Source organism: Panthera uncia, chromosome D2, assembly GCF_023721935.1.
Source record: "Panthera uncia isolate 11264 chromosome D2, Puncia_PCG_1.0, whole genome shotgun sequence".
Taxonomy (NCBI): Eukaryota; Metazoa; Chordata; class Mammalia; order Carnivora; family Felidae; genus Panthera; species Panthera uncia.
In genome coordinates this window covers 28,445,136-28,459,329 of record NC_064818.1, presented here as the reverse complement: position 1 = coordinate 28,459,329, position 14,194 = coordinate 28,445,136, and the positions used below count along the sequence as shown (strand labels likewise).

At 36.6% G+C, this 14,194-nt stretch overlaps 1 protein-coding gene across 1 annotated transcript in view; it reads right to left on the bottom strand.

Moving 5' to 3' along the window:
* The window catches only part of LOC125932682 (methylcytosine dioxygenase TET1-like), an 89,317-nt gene extending 75,695 nt beyond the window's left edge, over positions 1 to 13,622 (bottom strand). The window contains exon 1 of the mRNA XM_049645154.1: positions 13,574 to 13,622. The gene's annotated coding sequence lies outside the window, so the exon portion shown is untranslated. The remainder of the gene's footprint in view (positions 1 to 13,573) is intronic.
* Between the last annotated feature and the right edge of the window lie 572 nt (positions 13,623 to 14,194).

Here is a 14,194-nt window from a genome sequence, read left to right as displayed (position 1 = left end):
CAAATATCCTGAACTTCATTTCCTCTTCTGTATGTTCTTCATTTCTTTTTATGAAAAAATTTTTTAACGTTTATTCATTTTTGAGAGACAGAGACAGAACATGAGTGGGGGAGGGGCAGAGAGAGAGGGAGACACAGAATCTGAAGCAGGCTTCAGGCTCTGAGCTGTCAGCACAGAGACCGACATGGGCCTCAAATCCACAAACCATGAGATCATGACCTGAGACAAAGTTGGACACTTAACCGACTGAGTCACCCAGGCACCCTATTTTTTTATTTTTAGACAGAGAGTGAGTGGGGAAGGGGCAGAGAGGGTCACAGAATCTCAAGTAGGCTCTGGGCTCAGCATAGAGCCAGATGCATGGCTCGAGCTCCCAAACCATGAGACCATGACCTGAACCAAAATCAAGAGTCAGATGCTAAAATGTCTGTGCAACTCAGGGGTCCCTTGACTCTACTCTTCATACTGTTATTACATATTCAATATTATAAGACAGATGCATGGATTATATACCTTTAAATATCTGTGCTTAGTTAAGTATGTATATTTTAATACTAACTATAATGATGGAAAACTAGAAGTCAATTAATTCTCCTGGATGATAAGGTTTTCTTCCAAAATTATTAACGTAATTAATAATGTTATTTGAAAGTAATATAGAGTTATTTTTCAAAAATAAATAAAGATAATTATCATAGAGCCATATGATGGGTTAACAAGAATAGCTATCATTAGTAGGATTAAGTGAAAAAATTCCTAAACCAAATGTTGGTTAAGATGTGGAGCAACTGGAATTCTCATAATTACAGTGGAAGTATAAAATGATACATTCACTTTAGAAAATTGCCGCATTTTTTAAAGTTTACAGGGCTTGACTGCATGAACCATGAGGATCATGACCTGAGCCAAAATCAAGAGTTGGATGCTTAACTGACTGAGCCACCCAGGTGCCCGTGGCAGATTCTTAAAATACTAAACATATACCTCCCATGACTCAGCAATTCAACTCCTATTAAAGAATTGAAAATACATGTCCACCAATAAAACCCTTGAATTATATCTTAATAAAGCTGTTGAAAAAAAAAACAACAACTAAGGATGTTCAAATTTACCTACCTACCCAGTCCTGAGTGAAAGAAGCCAACTTATTCTATATAATTCCATATACAAAAAAAAAAAACTAAACTATGATAACAGAAAACAGATCAGTAGTGGCTTGGTGGGGCTGGGGCGGGTGGTGTAATATTGACTAGGAAGAGGCACAAGGGAGCTTGCACAAGGAAATAGAAATGATTGGTATCTTTCTATGCACTCATCAAAACTGCTTGAAAAGGGGGCGCGTGGGTGGTTCAGTCCATTAAGTGGCTGACTTTGGATCAGGTCATGATCTCATGGCTCGTGAGTTTGAGGTCCATGTCGGGCTCTGTGCTGACAGCTCAGAGTCTGGAACCCATTTCAGATTCTGTGTCTCCCCCTCTCACTGCCTCTCTCTCTCTCTGTCTCTGTCTCTCTCTCTCTCTCTCAAAAATAAACATTAAAATTAAAAAAAAAAAAGCTGCCTGAAAAATATATGTAAGACCTGAGTATTTCAACGCACATAAAGGTGTATTTCAAAAATACCAATATAAAAATGAACAAGCTGATACATCTGTATATACATGACATATATGTGACTATGGATACACTTGTATGTCTACAGACTACATGTGGAAAATACTCACAAAACTGTTAAGTGTATGTACCTCTCAGATGTGAGGGTAAGGGGGTTAAAAGAAGGGAAGGACGATGAGTATATAGGACAACTTTGGGCTTTCCAGATATCTGTTTTAATTTCTTTCAAGTTTGTTCTTCTTTTATAGTTTAAAACTATTTTAAAATGAGTTCACTGGATTTTCTTTTAAATCATACTGATCTTTGCATTTTCTTATTTAACATAATTTTGACTATACTTTGATGTTTCCACCAGATCATTAGCTGTACACAGGACTGAAGTGTAATTTTGCTATTATCATAACCTATTAACTTCACTCAGAGGTAATTTTCTGAGTTTTGTTTCTTATATATATCCTGAAGGATGTTTAATGTAATTTGTTTCTTATCTGGTTCATAAATAAATAAATATTCTTTTTCTTTTCTTCAAAGCTCCTTGGTCCTAGATTGAGGGAGTAGGTTATCACTGATTGGTTATCTTCTATTTTACTTTGTCTCCATTTGAGCTAGACGCCTTTCCTTTGTATTAAGTTCTTGGTAAGATAGGGTTGTGGGGAAGATAAGTGGCGGAAAGGGCAAGATAAAGAAGGAATGAAGTCTAAGTCACATTCCCTTCGAATTCTATGCCTACTTAGCCTCATCATCCAGATATCTGCTTTTTCTCAACATCCCAGAGACTATGCCCACATTTTACCACTACGTGGCCTGAGTCCAACTACATTCTCAACCAAAATAAACCATTTGCCTACACAGTGCAATAGGACATTAACTGGAGCCAGGGGCATTTTTCGTTCTTAACTAAAAGTTTTATTCATTTAATCTTTAAAACTTAAAATCTTTTAAATTCAACTGTTTTATGCCCCCCCCCAAAGTCAAAGTGCCTTAAAAGTAACAAAATATAAAATCGAATGTTTAGGTTAAAAATGGAGTGCATAATATTTCATCCAGACAGAAAGCATTAACGGATGCTAAAAATCAATGAAAAGTAGTACTAAAGTATCTCCACAAAAGATAATTACAAAAGCTAAGAGTATAGTATTACCTGGCAGATATCACCTTAACTAAGTGATCAATGTTAGGATCATAGTAATGGAACAGATTGGCATCACGTGCCTCAAGATATGATCCACAGAGAAGAACACAAACTCGCTTCTGTGGCTTTCTCGTTAAAAATGCAGAACCTGAATCTAATCATGAGCAAACATTGAATAAATCCAAATTAAGTGACATCTACAAGAATAACTGACCCATATTCCTTGGAAACATCGGATTTGCAAGACTAAAGAAAAAACAACTGAATGCAATGCATGATCTGAGATTATCTTTTGATATACACTACGTTAAAGACAATTGGTGAAATTTGATCAGTAGATTAGATAAGGAGAGTATCATATCCATGTTAGTTTACTGATTTTGATCTTTGTACTACCATTATATAAGAAGAGGTCCTTGTTTGTAAGAAGTTCACATTTTAGTATGTCTGAAATGTACTCTCAAAGAATTCAGGGGGAAATCCATGTATGTGGAGAGAGAAAGCAAACAAGATAAAACATTAACATTTGGGGAAACTTGGTGAGGGGTGTATGGGAATACTTTGAACTACCCATAGCTTTTCTGTTGCTTGAAATAAAAAAAATTTTTTTTTAAATGTTTTATTTATTTTTGAAAGAGAGACAGGGAGTGAGTGGGGGAAGGGCAGGGTGAGAGGAAGACAGAGTCTGACTCAGGGCTCAAACCCACAAACTGAGAGATCATTACTTGAGCCGAAGTCAGCTGCTTAACCAACTGAGGCACCCAGGTGCCCTCTAAAATTTTTAAAATTTTAATAAAGTCCACAAGAAAGAAGTGGGAAGACCAGAGGCTTTCTCATTTCAAAGTGGAGCACATGATACTGCTTGACCTATGAATTTGATTGAGTTTCTGACTGAAAAGTCAAATTGGAAAACATTGCTTACATTGTCTTTCTGTGACCGTGGGCAGCATGTAACTTCTTCTTCATGGATTATATTGAGCAGACATTAGCCTGTCAGGCCCTATACAACTGTATTATGTATCATAATGCATAGGACCTTAGGAAATGTGCACCAAGTAACTCAGCTTTCTGATGGTCCTAACTTATTTTAGTGAAGTGATCAAATATCAGGCTTTAAATAAACCCTGGACAGCTGGGTTAAATTTCTGATGAAATGTTCTAACCTGCAGTGCAGTTATCTTACACCATCCATTAAGTGAGGGGATAAACTAGACTTCATGGGTAGAGTGATAAAATTAACATTTTGAAATAGTTTTTATTTATCTTAATCAAATAAACTTCAGATTTTTATAAGATTCATCAAAACCCTTACTTCAAGTCAATAATACTTTTGTAAGTGCTTCCCCATGGCTCTATAACTACTTTTACTTCATTTTTTTTTCATTTCTTTATTTCAGTGCACCAATATTCCAGGTATCCCTTTCTTGTCCATTCCTTGCCTCCAGTGTAGATGGAGAAGATAAAGTTAATCTCTGAATTTACACTTATTTTTTTTTTCAATGTGCTAACCTCTTATCAGAAATTTAAGATCCAATCCAGGAATCACTGGACGCTCTCCAACAGCTACATCTGGATTGGACAATCTACTGAAAACCTGAAATTTACTGCCTGTTACCCAGATTTCTTTTTTTTTTTTTTAATATTTATTTATTTTTGAGACAGAGCATGAACGGGGGAGGGTCAGAGAGAGAGGGAGACACAGAATCCGAAGCAGGCTCCAGGCTCTGAGCTGTCGGCACAGAGCCCGACGCGGGGCTTGAACTCACGGACTGTGAGATCATGACCTGAGCCGAAGTCGGACGCTTAACCGACTGAGCCACCCAGGCGCCCCTGTTACCCAGATTTCTTGACAGTCAAACCGAAACATTTTATAAGAATGTAAGAAAAGACAAGTAGTGTTAAAAGTCATCAGTCAAGAAAGAATACACATACACACAATGGTAGGAAGACCAGAGAGACATAATCAAATGCAAGACGTGATCGAGGACTGATTGTTAAATCAGGAGGAATACAGCTAGAAAGGATTGTTGGGGGGGAGGAGGGAGGATAATTGAAAAGATTTTTAGATGGACAGTATCTTAGATTAGACTGAATCAATATTAAATTTATTTAGTGTGATCATTGTATTGTGGTTACATTGAAGAATATTCTTTTCTTAGGAGAGGTATGCTGAAGTATTTACAAGTAAAATGTCACATGCTCCAGCAAAAAAAAAAAAAAATATATATATATATATATATATATATTTTAAGTATATAAAATAATACAGATGTTCAATGTATTTTTCTTTCAACTTTTTTGTAGGCTTAGTCTTTTTTTCAAATAAAAATTAGACAAAAATTAATCAAATTAAACTAAATGTATTAGATATGTATTCTGATTTCCATAGCAATTCATTAACACAGACTATTCAGACCTGGACGGATGATTTGAGACAACACAGTTTCTCTTATACACTGAGATGTCACTATAGTAACATCTAACAGTTCCAACTTAACTGACTAAACTTAGGCCATGATATGTATTAATTTGATCATTCATGAAACTAACATTTATTGAATTATAGGCACAAGGTATTACACTAAGATATTCTGGAGACCACAAAGTTAACTGCTGCTCTAAGCCTAAAAGTTATGATTGTTCTCATAACAAAAACAATAATGATGGTGAAAGCTATCATTTATGGAAGATCAACTACATATGGGATAAATTAAGAAAATTAAAAATTATGCAAGCTGCCAAATAATCCTGTAGATTAGTTACTGCTCCCCTTCTACAAATAATGAAAATGTGTCTCAGAGAGTTCACTTAAAATTTCTCTCTCTAGCTCATCCCAGCTTTTGCTCTGTCTCTCAAAAATAAATAAAAACACTAAGAAAAAATTTTTTCTTAGGTCATATAGTAAATAGAAGAAGAAGATGCAGAGCTTAACTCAGGGCTATGTGACATTAAAGGTCACGTACCTTCCTTTGGGTGCCGCTGATTCAGGAGATACACAGTTCAAACATGAACTGTAACTGTATGTTCAAAAATGAAAAGTAATCAAAAGCACTAAATGTTTATGATATCAACATTTAAATACTCAGAAAATTTCGATATGTTTTTTCCTATTTTGTCTAAAGTAATTTTAAGCTTATTTCAAAAATTGAAAATTAGATAACTTTGTCTTTTTCTAAAGTAGAATGAATACATAGGATATTAAGTGAAAACATTGCTTTCTAAGAAAAAATACTTTCAGATAGTTAAGATATTTTTTTTGATAATTTAGTGAGAACTTTATTATGTGACTCTTATCTGTAAGAAAACAGGCTTAAAAGATACATAACCTGGAAACATCACTAACACTTATGTTCTGCTTCAGATGTCTTCATATCCATCTACCTTTGTCTTTGTACCCGAGTTGTGTTTTTTTAAGTTTGTTTATTTATTTTGAAAGAGACAGAGACAGCACAAGTGGGGAAGGGGCAGAGAGTGAGAGGCAGAGAGAAAGAATCCCAAGCAGGCTCCCTGCTGCCAGTACAGAGCCCGTTGCAGGGCTGGAACCCACTAAGCAGGGAGATCATGACCTGAGCCAAAACCAAGTCTCAGATGCTCAACAAACTGAGCCACCCAGGTGCCCCTGTACCTGAGTTCTATAATTCAAACTAATCATCAAGTGTGAGATTATTTTTCATACTGATGATATTCTAGCTTTATTAATAGAATACTTGATTCTATAATATATTTATAAATAAAGGGGGAAAGAGAAATTTAGTGCTTTCAAGGTTTAAACTCTTATTTCTGGAGCACCTGGGTGGCTCAGTGGATTAAGCATCGGACTTCAGCCCAGTTTATGATCTTGTGGTTTGTGGGTTCCATCCCCACATCCGGCTGTCTGCTGTCAGCATGAGCACTCTGCAGATCCTCTGTTCCCCCCCTCTCTCTGCCCCTCTCCCACTTGCACTCTCTCTCAAAAATAAATAAACATTTAAAAATAAATAAATAAACAAATAAAGTCTTATTTCTGATATTCCTCATGATAAAAAGCAGAAATTACATTTTTACAAGGAAAGAAAAGGCTTTCTGGGATATAAGTTTATATATTTCTTTTTATAATTTTGTAAATATTTATTTATTTTTGAGGGGGAAGGTAGGGGCAGAGAGAGAGGGAGACAGATGATCCAAAGCAGGATCTATGCCCAACACCAACAAATCTGATGCAGGGCTCGAACTCACAAACCATGAGATCATGACCCGAGCTGAAGTTGGACCTTAACCAACTGAGTCACCCAAGTACCCAGGTGCCCAGGTTTAATAAAAGAATGAAGTGAATATGCTGCTAAGAAAGTACACATTTTCTGAAAGACTCAGTAATTTTAGTAACATACATTACACCTTCAGATCTAATAATATACTGATAAATTACTATATGCCATGCTGTCTTAACCACTTTACATGTATTAAAAAAATTTTTTTAACGTTTATTTATTTTTGAGAGACAGAGAGTGACAGAGAATGAGCAGGGGAGGGGCAGAGAGAGAGGGAGACACAGAATCCAAAGCAGGCTCCAGGCTCTGAGCTGTCAGCACGGAGCCCAATACGGGGCTCAAACCCAGGAACCACGAGATCATGACCTGAGCCAAAGTCAGACATTTAACTGACTGAGTCACCCAGGCGCCCCACCACTTTACATGTATTAAATAATTAATTTAACTCTACAACAATCCTATGATCTTATGTGGGTATGTTTAGGTGTGTACTATATTTAAAATTAAATAAACACAATATATAATACTTAAACAATTTAGTTATTTAAAATAACCTGGTCCCTATAATAAGTTTATTGTTTAACATCTGGTTCCTTAGAACCATGAAAAGAACATGTGTTTTAATCAAATTCATATGACATCAGTAATTTTTAAAAATAGATGATAAAACTACAGCATCTCTTCTCTTAAAATCTGTCACATGCAGAAAGTCCTGCTTTTAGTTCAAAAAGGATTCAGAGTCAGCCTTTAAAACAATAAATCAGGGGTGCCTGGGTGGCTCAGTCAGGTAAGTGTCCAACTCTTGACTTTGGCTCAGGTCATGATCTCGCGGTTCCTGAGTAGGAGCCCCCCATTGAGCTGTGTTGGCAGTGGGGAGCCGACTTGGGATTTTTGTCCCCCGCCCCGTCCCCCCCACTTGTTCTCTATCTCCCTTTCAAAATAAATAAAAATAAAGCTTAAAAAATTTAAAAACTAAAAAAATAACCACAATAAATCATCAGAACAAGTCAAAAAAAGATTCTATAATCTTTATTCTCTTGCTTAGGCCACTGTGGCAGGTAAATCTTATCATCAAATCTTTAAATAAACATTTTTAGAACATATTTTGGGCATTAAATTAATTACACTTGAAAATTAATTACAATACTAGTAACGTTTCAACAAAAATTTAATATTTTTTATTTAGCTCTTTTTATCTGACTCTTCAGAATACATTCTAGTCCAGCACTATCAAAACACAAACACAGTATCAAATGAGCATAAACATTCAAGAAACAAGGTATATATTCTTTTCTTAGCTAGGAAGAATTCAACAGATTTTTTTTTTTTCCTGGTAGCTTGAATGAAATTTTCTTCAAGCCCATTCACCCCACTTGGCTTTTATTCACTGATTCTTTGGGATCATTCCTAGAAATTGCAGAATGAACATGGGCCTTGAGTCACTGGAAATGTACGTGCTCCAATAATAAATGAATGATTTGACTGTGTGTGAGCTTGGCTTAGTGAGAACCCAGCCCTGAAATCAGTCTGATCATCTCTGGGCAAAATGCTATATTACAATTTCTGGGTATGCAAACCAGAAGCCCCATGTGTGCCTTTGATCATGTGAATAAACACTGTTGGATGAGCACACATCTTTGACAATTTTTGCCAGTTTATGACATAATGAGGAAAATAAGGACCATGTGTTGAATCATTAAACTAAATAATTAAATTTATATGACTGTCCTGTATCTGAGATTATCTTCTTATAATTTATACGGATTTTTTAAAGCTAGTATTGCTTTGCGGATACTGTCATCACCCACTCTGAATTTTTTCCGCACTGCTCTATTATATTCAGAAGACCGGGATTCATTGCACAAGACTATGAAAGACTATCAAAATGGCATGCTTTTTTTCCTGAACAATGGTCAAGCTCCGCATGTGATCTATCACTTAAATTTGCAACATGTTACTATAAATCATAGAATGTTACATTATAACCACAGTTAAGAAAAGTTTACTAAGATTTTTTTTTTACTAACTGAAACAAAGTTGTAGATAAGTGTGCAGAGAAAATGTTTTAGTAACGTTGTTATCTTCCTTGTCTCCTAGCTTAATGGGTTTTAAAAATAAACAAGGTAACTCAATGATATCAAATTTGGTACTTTTTTCAGCACTAGTATAGGTAACAATTTACAAATGAAGTAAATTTCCCTAGCTTGGCATTTTGTTTGTTTGTTTCATTCAAAGCATGTACAATTTGTAATTTTTTCATTTGTCTTTAATTTTGTTTTGTTTTGTTTTTTTGCCTGCCTTCCCTAAGTAATAGTTAACCTCTATGAGGGCAGAAATAATTTTGGTCTTGTGCACCATTGTAGTCCCAGCATTTAGTAAATGCTAAGAAAATATTTATTGGATATAAATGATGTTGTTCAGGAAACTGAACTTACTGAGCATTTACTATGTGCCAGACAATGACGGTACTAGATATTTTGAATGTCACTATGTCTTGCAAATCAAGACCATGTATGAATATGATTTATTATTTATTCTCCTTTTAAAACATAATTCCTAAAGACCTAAGAGTAGCTATATGTGAGTATCTTCTTCTCTCCTAGTGAGATACATGTCTTATGTCCCCCCCACCCGCCCCCCCCCCACTTGTTCTTTTCCTTTATCAGCATCATCAAGGAAGGAAGGAAACAGTGAAGAGTAGGGCCTGCCAGTGTAGAAGCTAGCAGGAAGATCACTTAGCTTTCATTTTTTCTTTTCTAAATAATCTGTAGACAGTTTCCTGGTTTAATATCCACTGACATTTCTTTAAATTTGTTCACTCAGTTCTTCCAAATACTACTTTGATGATATTTTGTAATCAAATAGCTAGAAAATATCCCTTATTGGCCTAGAAAGAGTGTGTCTAATTACAGAAGGTATAAATGTGGCCCATGCTCAGGGATGCCCATACTTTTTATTCTGAATGATTTTAGATTTACAGTAAGTTGCAAACACTGTATGGGGTTGCTTATATACACTTCACCCAGCTTTGCCTAATGTTACTCTCTTATGTAATAATGGCTCTAGTACTATTTTTGACCCTACTATACTGTCCCTATGGTCACTATTGATGCTGAATATGTTCTGTTTGCCCCTCTAGGCCCATACTCCATCTTATACACCCTCTCACATGCCACAGGAGGTTCACTGGGACATATTTTATCCGTATGCTCCCTTCCCTTTTGGCTTCTGATTGGATCCGCCAATGAAAGCAGCAAGAAACTGGAGGGCAGGGTATTTATTTCCAACCCCCCTACCTCCCAACCCAAAGAATTTTATTTCTGCAGAAACATCCCTTTACCAAATCCACAACAAAGCCCTGCGCCATCTCTTCCACTCCAGTCATGCTTTATGCCTGGATACCTGCTCCCACACGCTGGTCTCTCCAGGCCTATGGGTGGTGAGAACTCTCTGCTGTCACTAACCCTGGGATGCTTTGACATCCCTAGTTTTTTCTTTAATCTTACTTATAGTTCTTAAACAATTCCCTTTTTAAATTCCCCCTCACTACCCCCAAATAACTGTGCGATCTGATTTTTTTCCCAGGGACAATGATTGGTAACCTAACCAAAGTGATATTACTTTAAAATTGATTTTCTCTTAAGAAAATTTAAGGGAATATATCCTTTTACTCTGACACACCAAGTTGAGATTATTCATGTAAATGTTTCTACCAAACAGAGCTCCAAGTCATGCCATTCACAAGTGCAATATTATGAATCAATCACTGAAATTACTTCATACGTTTAGCTTGCTCAAGAGTCAAGGAGACAATTACAGCACAGCCAATAAGCTGCCATGTATATATCACAGCAACTCTAGTGATAATCAATAGGGTTTCAGTTGGAACCTGTCCTCCAGAACCAGTGGGGGCAAGCATCTGTGCCAAGCCCCCCCCCCCCCCCCCCCCATCATCTGATACCCATTCCGGCCATGAGTGCTTTGGACAGAAACTGTCATTTATTTCAGTTAGAGGAAATTATCTCTCTCGGCAGGGATTGGAGGTCACATCTACAGTTTTAAATTATGAACTACAATAGAATAAATATGTTATCGACATAGATAGTAGATTGCTTAAAAATTAGAGGTATGAGACATACCAGGCAATTTCAGCCCCACAACTGGATTCAATATTTAGTTGGCAAGTTCAGAGTAGGATGGACAAGCTTCAAGTCTGCACCCAATTTCCTTAATCAGACTCTTCACCTATCCAACTGCTTCTCCACAGATAATGAAAGTGAAGATCAGCGGGGATGCCTGCAGCATCTACCCTGACAAAGAGCAGGGGACCCAGGAGATCTGAAGATCTAAGAGGCCAGAGTCAAAGCAAGCAGACTGGATCTCTGGCACAATGCCAAATGCAAAGAGCCAATTACAAAAGGAGACCAAGTTGTAACCTGTAGACTCCCGTCACCACTCTCCCAGGTAGCAGCCTGCTGGAACCCTAAGTCCTCACCTACAAAACTTTAAACTGAAGGTTGTGCTCTTCCCCCTCCCTCCCTCCCCAAGTATGGATTCAGTTTTCCTAACATCTCCTTCAGGGTTGTACCATATCCTACTTATTTTACCCATATCAAACGAAAATCTGACAGCATTTTAGCATTTCTACTGTGGAGCGAAGAAACAAAGCTTTCTTTGGAGAACAAAATACATTACAGCCAACAGAAAACTGAAGAAAACATTTTAAAATGCCAACATCAGGGGGAAATTATTATGTTTTCCTTTAAGGGCATTTCCCTACTCTTGTACAACAATTGATAGATAGAGGAAAGTGAGCAACAATTCAGTTCTGCTTTCCGTGGCCCATGAAATTCAGCCACCCACAGGCATTTATTTTAAAATAAGTCAGAGTCCATTGCCATGATTCAAAAAAGCAACACACAGTATATTTACTTCTGAAATTTATTTCAGGTGACAAGACACCCACAGACTAACAAAATAAACATAGAATTAAATAGTATTTCCAAAGCCCGATTCTACTTCTTAGCAAAGGCAGATGATGCTTTAGCTACCAAGCTTAGTCTATATTAGTGTGTCCATGTAATTGACCTCTTTCTCCTATACCCTCATTCCACCCCCTGCAAATTTGAGAGCCATTTTAACAACAGCACTAAAACAATTTCTCACTTGAAGATTTGAAGACAAAACACCTAAGATGGATACACCCAACCCAGAAAGTGTAAGAAGAGATGAAGAAATATAATCAGGGCTTTTGATGATATTAATTCTATAGTTAGAGGAAGGGAAGGAAGTGAGAGGGGGTGAGCGAATCAACATGCAGAAGAAAAACAGGAGGGGTTAATTTACCCTGAAAATAACCAGTATTCTATTTGTCCAGGCCCAATGAGAATTTGTGCCAAGCAATTTCATTCATTTCACGGTGCCTAGAACACTGATGACTGTGTGGTAAATATTAAACAAATACTTGTTGGTTGATGAAAATGTACATGGCAATGCCATATACACACAGGAAACAGAAACTCAAGGTGGTCAGACAAATTTGAAAGCAATGCAAGGTTTGGTTCTCCATGGTAATAACATTTTCAAGGCACACAACTGGGGAAGCAAATGAGATAAAAATTTGCCACATCCATAGCTCAACATGTTGTTCCTCTTTGAGTGCTAAAACTTTATTTGCAAAAGAAAAGCTAAGATTAGGTTTAGAATATTTTTAATTATATATACATAATATAATTTTAAAGACCAGTTAAGTTTTATTGCTTAATATGTCTTTATGATTTAAAAAGGTTACTTGCTCAGGTTGGTTACATTTTAAATAGCAATATACCACTTGAAACCTTTAACCCATAAGCACCCATTTACTGAACTAAAGCTAGCCTTGAACTTTTAGTAAGCCATATGCTTTTAAATTAACCCTTCTAAATACTGTACAAAGCTCATAACACAGACTGTTAGCTTATAGCTGAATTAGGTTACTACTAAATACTCATTAGGCAAACTATTGAAAATAATGAAACCATGCATATTCCTACAGCTCTATGAAGCCCGAAATTAAAAATGATACAGTGAGAATTTGGGATTAAGCAATTTGGCTGATCTCAATGGCTTACACATTTTAAGTTGAACTAAAACCTCTAAGGACCTTTTCCTTTGGAAAGAAAAACCACACATTTTAAAATAGTATCTAATGGAAGGTCTATTAAAATCACAATGGATCATAGCTGTCAACTTCAAATAGTGTCTCTCTCCTTAAGAGCTTAAGTTTACACACTGGTGCAACACCACAAATGCAGATGCTACAAAGGGATCTACAGAGGAAAAACAAATTTTATTCACAACACTTTGCATATAAACTTTTCCTTCTGGAGACTTGTGTGTGGTTGAAAATAAAGGATGCTAATATGCACATTATGCAGCACATCAAGAAAAGAGAAAACACTTTAGTTGAGTGAAAATTCATTTATCTACTGAAAATCCGGGAGAATTCACATCCACTGTACTGCAAATTTACTCCTAAGTGACAGAAAAATACTATATGAAATGGAAAAAAAAATTAAATATGATTTAATCAATAGCTGATTACCTTTAAAACTTTGGGCTTCTTTTCCCTCTGGGGCCTCTTGTTTTCTTTTATAACCTAAAAAAAATCAAATTGCAAAATGAGCCTCCGTTTAAGAAAAAAAATTAGCTCCCACCCCCCCAAATTTTTTGGCTATTTCTCTAGAAAACTACTTATACCATTTAAAATCATCAACATGTTTGCTAGGCAGAACCTAAAGAGCTTATGTAAAATGTATACTTTAAAAGTCACTGAAAAAAAGCCTTGCATAAAGATGAAGTAGGGAAATACCCTTTTTTCCCCTTAAAGTCTGTCTTAATTAGCCTCTGCATTCTTCACAGCGAAGCCCACGAGGTAGCCATCTTGCTTGCTTCTGCAGAGGAAGCCTCTACAGTGGAACAGTTCTGCAAACTGCTTTTTGGTATTATTATCATGGTGTTTAAAGGCAGCCCTGGCCTGCCAGCACTGTAGACGTGCTGGGCATGCCTTTTGCAAAAACAGCCCCACAAAGAGTGCAGCCAATGGCAATGCAGAGCTTAGCAACTCCAAAGTGATCTTCTCTGCTAGCCTTCCTAGACAAAGGATCTCCTGTGCGGCTCCGCTCTCACCACAGGACACAGGCAGCCACAAGCTGCGACATGGAGT